Genomic DNA, 9,542 nt, shown 5'->3' with positions numbered 1-9,542 from the left:
TCCGCCTTTGGCCAGCAGGCGGAGGGAGGGACCCCCTCGCCGAAGCCCCTAGCCTAGCCTGCTCGCCTCCGCCTGGGAAAAGGAGGCAAGGCTGCGGGCAGCTGCCGCCCCTCCAGGATGGCACTGGCTGTCCCCCCCTGCCCCGGGCCAGGGCGTCATCTCGGGCTTCCATGCCGCAGCCAGGACCGTGGCCACTGGGCGGCTGCTTACCAGTGGAGTTCCACACCAGTGCCCTCTGAGTGGGCCTTCTGGTGATGAGGCCTGGGACACAGCATTTGAAACAGGCTCCCTAGGGGAATCTTGGGCTTCTTAAGGCTTGGGAGCTATCTTGGGGTTGCTTTTCGGGGAGGGAGGAAGCAAACAGCAGGAGAGGTGGCAGGCTGGGACTGCGCCTGCTTTGATTTGATGGGCAGGATGCAGAGATAGGCCAGAACAAGTGAGGGGTCTACTCTGGGGGGAGGTTAGACTAGGGTCTGTGGCCAGATACTGTCTGAATTGTGGCCCCCACACCACAGACAAAGCCCTTTAATGCCTCCTAAGGGATACGGTAGATCCCACCATTCCCCAGCAACTTTGCAAAGTGGGCCTTGTCCCTACTTTCCAAGGCCTGGAGAGGGGATGTGACTTGGACAAAGTCCACGGCGACAGATGAGCAGGGTCAGGACACAAGTGAATTCTTCATCCAAGCACTAGCTTGGCCCTGGCGCAGAGGAAGATATACAATAGGGCTCCTACCCTAGGGGAGTTGTGGGTCCAGAAGAGAGGTGGGCAGCAACCACAGCAATCAATCCCGATCACAGTCGCAGGCTGATGAGCACTGACAGCTCAGAGCTGAACTGTGAAGGATGAATAGGAGTTTCCCAGGAAGATACACGAGGGGGCATTCCAGGCAGCAAGAACAGCTTGTTCGACTGCTAGGGGCCCGAAATAGCAATCGCTGTAGGGATCTATGAGCAGCTGAGGCTGAGGCTTAGAGCGCGTCCGTGCTGAGAGATGAGGCTGGATGTGCAGGAAAAGCCTCAACCAGGCCAGGAGGCCTGACTTTGTCCTGAGTGCATGGGTCCAGGAAGTCCATAGAGGAGGGAGGACGTAGGAGAGGGATGGGAGGAGGCCCTTGGGTAGTCGAGGTGGCAGGGTCTCCTTTCCAGACTTTCCCTGTGTCCTCATGGCACCCCTTCTTTCCCCCAGCCCTCACACGCACCCTGGCTTCACCTTAGCTCTCAGCAGCTCAAGCTGCGGACTGTCCGGGGATACTGAACCCCATCCCCACTGGGCATGATTTGCCGGCTGTGAGGGCTAGAAGAAGTGATGCTTTCTCCCTGAATCTCAGTTTCCTCATCTATAAAATGGGGCCAGTCTCTCCTCGGGGTCAGAGTGAGATGCAGAGGTGAAGGTTGTCAGAGAAGCGTGTTTATTTTGAACAATGTCAAGCACAATGCTAGGCATTTGCTCCCCCTGACCTCCATCCACGTGAAACTTCTCACCATGTGCTTCCTCATCCCTTGCCCACCAGACTTCAGGAACCACCACCTGAGAGCCAGCACTGCCGGCCTCAAATTCTGGAGCTGCCAAAGGTCTTAAAGTTGGGGCCTCCATTTTTTCAGATGCAAAATGGAATGCTCCCAAGTGTTGGGCGAGGAGGGACCCCCGGCAGCCCCTCTTGCCCAGGACGACCCAGGCTGGCTCTCCCTGAACACAAACAGAAAGGGCAATTCGGGACCCCCTCCCCCCTTCCCTCCCCTCTGCCACCCCAGGCCCTGCCAAGGACATCCTGTGCCCTGGTGATGTCACCAGGCCCTGGGAGCTGGGGCTGGCTGGAGCTAACAGCACNTCCCCCCCCCCCCAGCTGTCTCCCATATCCCAGCTGAGCCCCCAGGCCATTCCTTGGAGGTTTTCCCCACACACTGTTTCTGCCCCCGCCAGCCTTCTGAGGGGGGAGAGCCCACAGTGTCATCAGCCAAGTGTCTCTGATCACCAAATCCAGACCCTGCCCTTCAGATGGGCCCCTGAAGGTGGACCCCAGCCTTCTCTGCCTCCTGAAGCCCCAAGGGGACAAGGGACTTGCCCAGGGGGCCACAGCTAGGCTCAGGTCAAGATCTCTTGGTTCACAAGTTCGAACCCCGCATCAGGCTCTGTGCTGACAGCTCAGAGCTGTCGTTTTTAAAAAATGGCTTTTTACCTGCAGGCCTCAAGGCTTTCTTGATGCCATGCAGCTCAGAAAGCTGCAGGAATAGACTGGGTGCTAAGGGTAGCTCCTGGCATCACAACCCTCACCAACATCCCAAGTGGGATGTGTGTCCATCACAACTGTCACGCATTTACCCTCTCAAGTGACTAATTTTTTTAGTGTTTATTTATTTGAGAGAGAGAGACAGAGACAGAGACAGAGCATGAGTGGGGACGGGGCAAAGAGAGAGGGAGACACAGAATCAGGCTCCAGGCTCCGAGCTGTCAGCACAGAGTCTGATCCGGGGCTCGAACTCACAAACCCTGAGATCATGACCTGAGCCGAAGTCAGCCGCTTAACCAACTGAGCCACCCAGATGTCCCTCAAGTGACTTTAGATTAAGGATCTGTCAGGACCCTGAGCTTAGAAACCTATGCTGATGAAGCATCCCTTTTTTTTTTTTAATGTTTTATTTATTTCTAGGAGAGAGAGAGAGAGAGAGAGACAGCATGAGCAGGGGAGGGTCAGAGAGAGAGGGAGTGACAGACTCTGAAACAGGCTCCAGGCTCTGAGCTGGCAGTCAGCACAGAGCCTGATGCGGGGCTCAAACCCAAGAACCGCGAGATCATGACCTAAGCGAAAGTCGGACACTTAACAGACTAAGCCACCCAGGCGCCCCTGATGAAGCATCCCTTTTATCAGTTTCATATGTCGGCCTTTTGGGTAAGATTGTGGTTGAAAATGAGATTCTACTGGAAAAATCCATCTGACAATGGCAGCTTTGACGACTCTATCCTCACAGCTGCCCTGGGAGGCTGGGCAAGGCCAGAGGCCTCCTGGAGCAAAGGCAGTAAACCAAGCTCGAAGGGGAAGAGTGACTTGTGCAGTGGCTGGAATCCAGGGTCCTTCTGTCCTCTAGTGCGTGTGAGGTGAGGTGAACCTACCCTGCCCAGCCCAGCCTAGAATCAGTGGTCTCAGACACCCCTGCAGCCCACAGTGACTAGCGAGAACAAGCCCATTTCTTGACTGTTCACTTCAGTGCAGTGCAGACTCTGGATCCAGGGAGACTCAGTTTGAAACCTATCTCTATTTCTGAGCTGTGTGATCTCAGGCAAGTCACTTCACCTCTCTGTGCCTCATTTCCTCCCCTGAAAAATGGGGATAATAATACAATGCAATTCTAGTTGTGGGAATTGCTTTGAGAGACTGCCTGAAAAGCACTGGGCACAAGGCTGGATGCTTAGTGAGTACTAAACTGACAGCAGATATTATTATTATTATTATTATTATTATTATTATTATTATTATTCCTAGGCAAATGATCACTGAATCTTCACCTTGAAGCTAGGCCTGGAAGGTTGGCCTCTTCAGACAGTGTGTGGGCAGAGCCACCAGGAGCTGGGGCACAGCTAGCCCAGCTGGCTTGGGAGAAAGACCTGTAGAGAAAACGTGGCGGGATGGGGGTGGGTGTGTGGACAGAGGCCAGAATGGGCTCAGGAACGCCCCCAAACCTCAGCAGCCTCTCTGTCTTCTGTCATTACCACCACCACCACCCTCATCTCCCCAGGGGGTCACTTGAGTGAAAAGAGCAAGAGCCAGGTGGCCAGGCAGATGGCTTGTCACCGGGAGGGTGAGGAGCCAAGAAATAGAGCCTGTGCCTCCCTTCCCTTACCCACACCCCAGTGTGTGTGCAGAAAGTCGCCAGGGCTGGGTTCCAGTCCCTTATACTGTGGGATCTTAGCCAAGTCAGTTCATTTCTCTGAACCTCAGTTTTCTCCTCTGTGAAATGGGCATAAAGGTATCCTCAGGAGCTTCTGTGAAGATGTAATGGACAGGTGTGTAAAGTATCTGGCACACAGTATGTGCTTAATCATTTTATCTCTTGAGAAGAGAGCCAGGCTGACTCTCTGCCTAAAGAAGTGGGCAGGCTGGAGACAGGCCCCTCCAACTCCACCCTGGGCCCCTCACCCACAGGAAGTCCACAGCCTCGCTGACAGGATTGAGAGTGAGGGCCTGGGGCGGGGGGGGGAGGGGGCTGAATGCAAATGTATGCAAATCAGGCAGCACAAAGTGCTCTTGGGGAGATGGAGAGAGAAGATTCAGCCACCAGGGGCTTGGGGGCTAGAACAGAAGTGGGGTGCCCTGGGACTGACTGAGCAGGTGCTCCCGGCCCCGAGGGCCCCTCTTGGCAGGGAGATGGAAGCCTCTGGTTCCCTGGAATCCCTGATCCTCCTCCACCATGGCGAGAGGCAGCCTATCGTCATCCACGGGCTCCTAGGTGTGGACACACGCAGACATACACTCACTCACTTAAACACATACACAGACAAACACATACATCCAAGGACTCGGACTCTCTCTCTGTCTCTCTCATGCACACACGCACATACACACACTCTCTTCAGGTCACAGGGCTCATGGCAGGGGAGGCCTTAGAGACTTTTCCTGTTTGATGCAGCAGGAGGCGGAGGCCCCAGGGGCGGCTGGTTTCCTGTCCACCTGCCTTTTCCCCAGATGCACACACCACCCACTCATGCATCACTGGGGAGGCCCCCTCAAAAAGCCCCTCAGCCTCATTCTGACAGGGGAGCCCAGGTGACACAGGGTTTCAATCCTCGTTCACATCTTGTCCCCTCCTGACAGATGAGGAAGCTGGGGGCAGCCAGCCCTCCGTCCCTGCCTCCCAGCCTTCTGTGGACACCCCTGGGCCACATTCGACAGTAGCAGCCACTGGAGGACAGCAGGGCGGGGCCGAGTCAGCGGGTGCCCCACAGCACCGCCTGGCACGGCAGGCCCTGGACCCTAGGTCACAGCCCGGAGATGTGTCTGCAGCACCACCTGGTGGTGACATCGCGCTCCTCCAGCCGACAACAGGCCCTGTCGCGCCAGCCCTGCTCTTGTCCCCCATCCCCTGTAGGTTTGCAGTGAGGAGCTGCCGTGTGCCAAGGACTGGGCAGGCCGGGCACCAAGAATGAAACCAGGCCGAGAAGATGTGGGGCTGGGGGGACAGCACTCCAGCGGACAGGACAGCAAGTGCCCTGGCTCTGAGATGGGAAGGAGCTGGGCGTGACCCAGGAGGAGCCCAAGGGCAAAGTGGCTAGAGCCTTCTGCTGGCGTTGGAGAGAGAGGGGAGGAGGGAGAGAGGGAGTCAAAGGCAGGTGTCCCAGAGCTCTTTAGGCCGCAGGGAGGAGTGGGGATTTGCTTCTGAGTGTGATGGGAGCCATGGCATACGGTGGACGGTTGAAAGGTGCCATGAGAGGCACAGACTGGAAAGTGAAAACAGAGGAAGTCTGGGGGGGGGGGGGGGGGGGGGAGGGAGCGCTGCCACCACCCAGGTAGGACACAGAAGCGTCTCAGACACCAGAGGTGGCAGTGGGGGTAGCAAGGAGTCCCTGGATTCTGGAATTGATAGGACTTGTGGCCGGATTGGATGGGGCTGTGAGATAAAGCAGGGAATTAGGCTTTGGTCTAAGCACCTGGGGAACAGCAGGGCCCTTTGAAGGGAAGACACGGAAGGAGCGGGTTTGGGGGAGACCAGGAGCCTCTGGGCAGGCTAAGGGGGAATGTCTGTGAGATGTCCAAGTGGAGGTGCCATATAAGTGTGTGGAGCTTCGGGGAGAGGATGTGGGTAGAGGTACACATGGCAGGTTACTGGGGTATAGACAGTACATATGGCAGCTTGCTCTGTGCCAGGCACTATACTAAGGATTTCGTGTTTTGGTTTTTAAAATTTATTTCTTTTGAGAGTGGGAGGGAGTGCATGTATGCATGTGAGCAGAGGAGGGGCAGAGATAGAGAGGGCAAGAGAGAATCCCAAGCAGTCAGCAGAGAGTCTGACTTGGGGCTTGAACTCACAAACCTGTGAGATCATGACCTGAACTGAAATCAAGAGTCAGACACTAAAGCTACGTAGGTACCCAGGCACTTCAGATTTCATGTATTTTAGTTCACTGGAGCCTCACCTCAAGTGAGACGGGAGGACTGAGTCCGGCTGGAGGCCTGCCGAGGAAAGCGTGGAATTATGCAGGAAGGGCAACTTGTCCCCAAGGGTGTTGATGAAGACTTCCTGGTGGAGGTGACTGCTGACTGGGGCCTGGAGGGATGAGTAGGAGTTTGTGAGGCAGAGAGGAGAGGAAGGGAAGGCTGGGCTTGCCCAAGCATGGACAAAGGCCTGGTGGAACTTTGCAATCTGACCATCAGTGCTGAAACCCACGCTTCCAGTACCCTTGGGCAGATGGGGAAACTGACGCCCAGCGCAAAGAGGGCGTCAGTGAGTCACTGGTAGGCTGGGCACTGGCTCCTGGCCCAGGACTCCAGTCCCACCTTTGGGTGCCTCCACTTGCTCCGGTCACACCCCTGAGGCTTGCACTTGAGGCCTCAGCAAGGTTCTAGGGTAGGATTTCAAGGTGATTTGAGTTCAGTCCAGCAGCGTCTCAGAGTAACAGGCTCGGGGGTGTAGCCCAGCTCTGCCAACGACGTGGGTTAAAGCAGTTATGGACTCAGACCTCAGGACAGCTGTGTTCTTTGGCCCTGAGTGGCCTGGCCCTGACTTCCAGCCTCATCTCCTGCCTCTACCTACCTCAGTCTCTGCCCCCCAGCCAGGTTTGCTAATGGTGGACTAGCCCGCATTGGCAAGTCTATGGGAAAGTGATTTGTGTGTGAGCTGGGGGTTAGGGTGGAGTGAGGCATCTTATCATATTCCGGGTCCCAAATGTGTTGGGCTGGGACACTGTCCTATGTCCCATCCCTTGCAATTTACAAGGGGCTTCTATCCAGCATCTCATACAATCCTCATGGCAACCTTGATAAATGGGCAGGACAGGGATTCTGATTCCATAGCACTGATGAAGGGGCTCAGAGAGGGACAGGGCTTGCAGGAGGGCACACAGCAAGTTGGAAATGGACCTGGGATGAGGCTGGTTCCATGTGAGCCCAGGTCTTTGTGAACAGCTCATTGTCCGGGTAGGAGTAGGAAGAGCCAGTGCCCTCCCTGAGTGACGGGCCACCCAGCTTCGATGTGATTTCAGGGAGGCAGGAAACATGGAGCTGCAAGATCCTTTAGCCCAAATCTCATTTTGTTGTGTGGCCTTGGGTAGCTCCTTTCTCTCTCTGGATCCCTCTCTCATACATTCAAGGAGGGCCTGGGTATAACTTCTAAGGTCCTTGTTGTCCAAAGCCTCTGGCCCTGGCACCCGGGAGGAGAGGACATTCTGTAAGGGCAGGAAAAAGAGAGACATTGGTCTAGGGGCGGGTGGAAGTTGGGAGGAGGGCGGGGAGGAGAAGCCGAATCACTTCCCTTCTCCAAACCTGTTTCCACATTTGCCCAGTGGGGGTCACGGTGAAGGTTTTGGCCCAGCATGTGGGACAAACATCAGTCTTTTCCTCCCCATTGCCAACAGCTGGGCCTGGCTTCCCTGCTGCTGGCCAGGGCTGGCTTGGGACCCCTGGGTGGCTTCCCAGTCCATGGGAAGATGTCAGACCAGGCCTTGGTCTGGCTGCTTTTGCTGGCTGGCCTCCGCCAGCCCAAGGGAGGTGGAGGGTGGGGGTGTACTTTGCATGCAGACAGGCCTAGGCAGCACCAGCACCTTGGCCAGGAGATGGCTGAGATGGAGAAAGAGCTCGGGCTTAGGAATCACCTGGCCTGGGTTGGAATCTCAGCTCTGCTACTTAGCAGCTGTGAGATCTTGTGCAAGTCACGTAAGACTTGGCCGAGCCTCAGTGTGTCCTCCTCTCTAAAACGATGCACATTCTAGGTGGTGTGAGGCTGAGATGACAGGAGAGCATGAGGGATGCTGTCCCTGGCTGGGGCTCAGAGAACTGGCTGTAATTCCTCCTTCCTCTGCTTTCTCTGTAGCCCACGTGGGACCCGCCGGAGACAGCCTGGAATCCAGGGCGAAAGGATACCTCCTGCCCAGCTTGAAGACACTGCAGACTCAGAGCTGGTGGCTCACGTAAGTGGCTCCTGCTCCACCATGTCCGGGCACCAGCCTGTGGGGCTAGGAGGGCTTGCTGAAGTAAGAAGCTCCTGAGAGCACAGGAAGGGCTGGCTGGGGGCAGCCACCTTCTAACCTGTCTCTCACTTCCTTTGCTGTTCACCCCCATCTATCTCTGGCTGGCAGCTTTCCCGGATTAGCAGCGGACGCCGGGAGCTGCCAGCGGGGCTGGCCTGGCATAGCCTTGGGGAGATGTATCACGGCTGTCCGGTGGTTGGGTACCGTTAAGGAAGCCTGTGTCCAGCTTTGGAAGTTTGTCCTCCGGAAAGGTGGGAGGGAGAAGTGCATTGTGTCAAGCACTCACACCTTCTCTGTGTAGCATGCTCACCTCGTGCAGACAGAGAAATCGCTTAGGGGGGTGGGAGAACTCACCCCCGGCCACACAGCTGGTCCGAGGACTACATACCACACCAGCCAGCTGCTGGGCCCAGAGGGGTCATCTCCATGTCGCACCTTCTACACCATTGCCACAGTGGCATCAGCACTTCCCGGGTGCCTGTGCTGGTTGGTGTCCCATTCTACAGATAAAAAACAAAAAAACAAAAAAACCCCACAGAAGCCCAGTGCTGTCAGCCTATCAGTGTGCAGAGCCTGCTTTAGATCATCTGCCCCCCCCCCGCCTCTCCCTCACTTGCGGTCTCTCAAAAATTAAAAAATTAAAAATTAAAATAAAGAAGGCAAAAAAACAAAAAACAAAACAGAAGCCCAGACAGGGGCAGTGACCTACCCAACATCACACTCTGAAAGAGGCAAAGTGTTAATCCAGGATTAACTCCAAAGCCTGTGTTCTTACCTGCCATGTGCTCGGCAGACATCTTGTAGCTTTGCCACATTTTGAGCCCCAATCTCCTACGCTCGCTCCCAGCTCCCAAGGCTGCACAAAACTCTGCTTTGGGTGGGAGCATTCGTATGCAGAGTAGAGAAATGTAGTCTGTTAGGGCAGGTCACCTTCTGGGAGAAATAGACCTCAAGTTGACAGATTTCAGGGAAGGACTCTATAGGCCCATTTTAGTCACATGTTTACTTGTTGACCAATCTACTGTGTCCAGGGCTGGGGTCAGTAACCAAATAGCAGCCCCCCGGAGACCTTGGGGCAGCTTAAGGGGTGGGGAAAGGCCTACACAAAGCCTTTGCCTGAAGCTTCTGCCACTGGGCCCGAGGTGCTGTTTAAGTTCTATCTGTTTAAGTTCTATCTCACCCCTCTGGCCAGCAGGATGGGCTGTGTCTCTGCCCAGGAAACAGGCGTATGGACAGAGGTCAGAAGCCACTGGACTCAGCTCTGTGCTCAACTTGTGTGTGAGCCTTAAGGGCAAGTCATATCCATTTCACCCTTCTGGTCTCAGCTTAAATGCCGCCTGCAGACAGATCTTCCGTGACCCCTC

This window comes from Crocuta crocuta, unplaced genomic scaffold, assembly GCF_008692635.1.
Source record: "Crocuta crocuta isolate KB4526 unplaced genomic scaffold, BGI_CrCroc_1.0 scaffold143, whole genome shotgun sequence".
Lineage (NCBI taxonomy): Eukaryota > Metazoa > Chordata > Mammalia > Carnivora > Hyaenidae > Crocuta > Crocuta crocuta.
Note: the sequence above shows the minus strand (reverse complement) of the source record.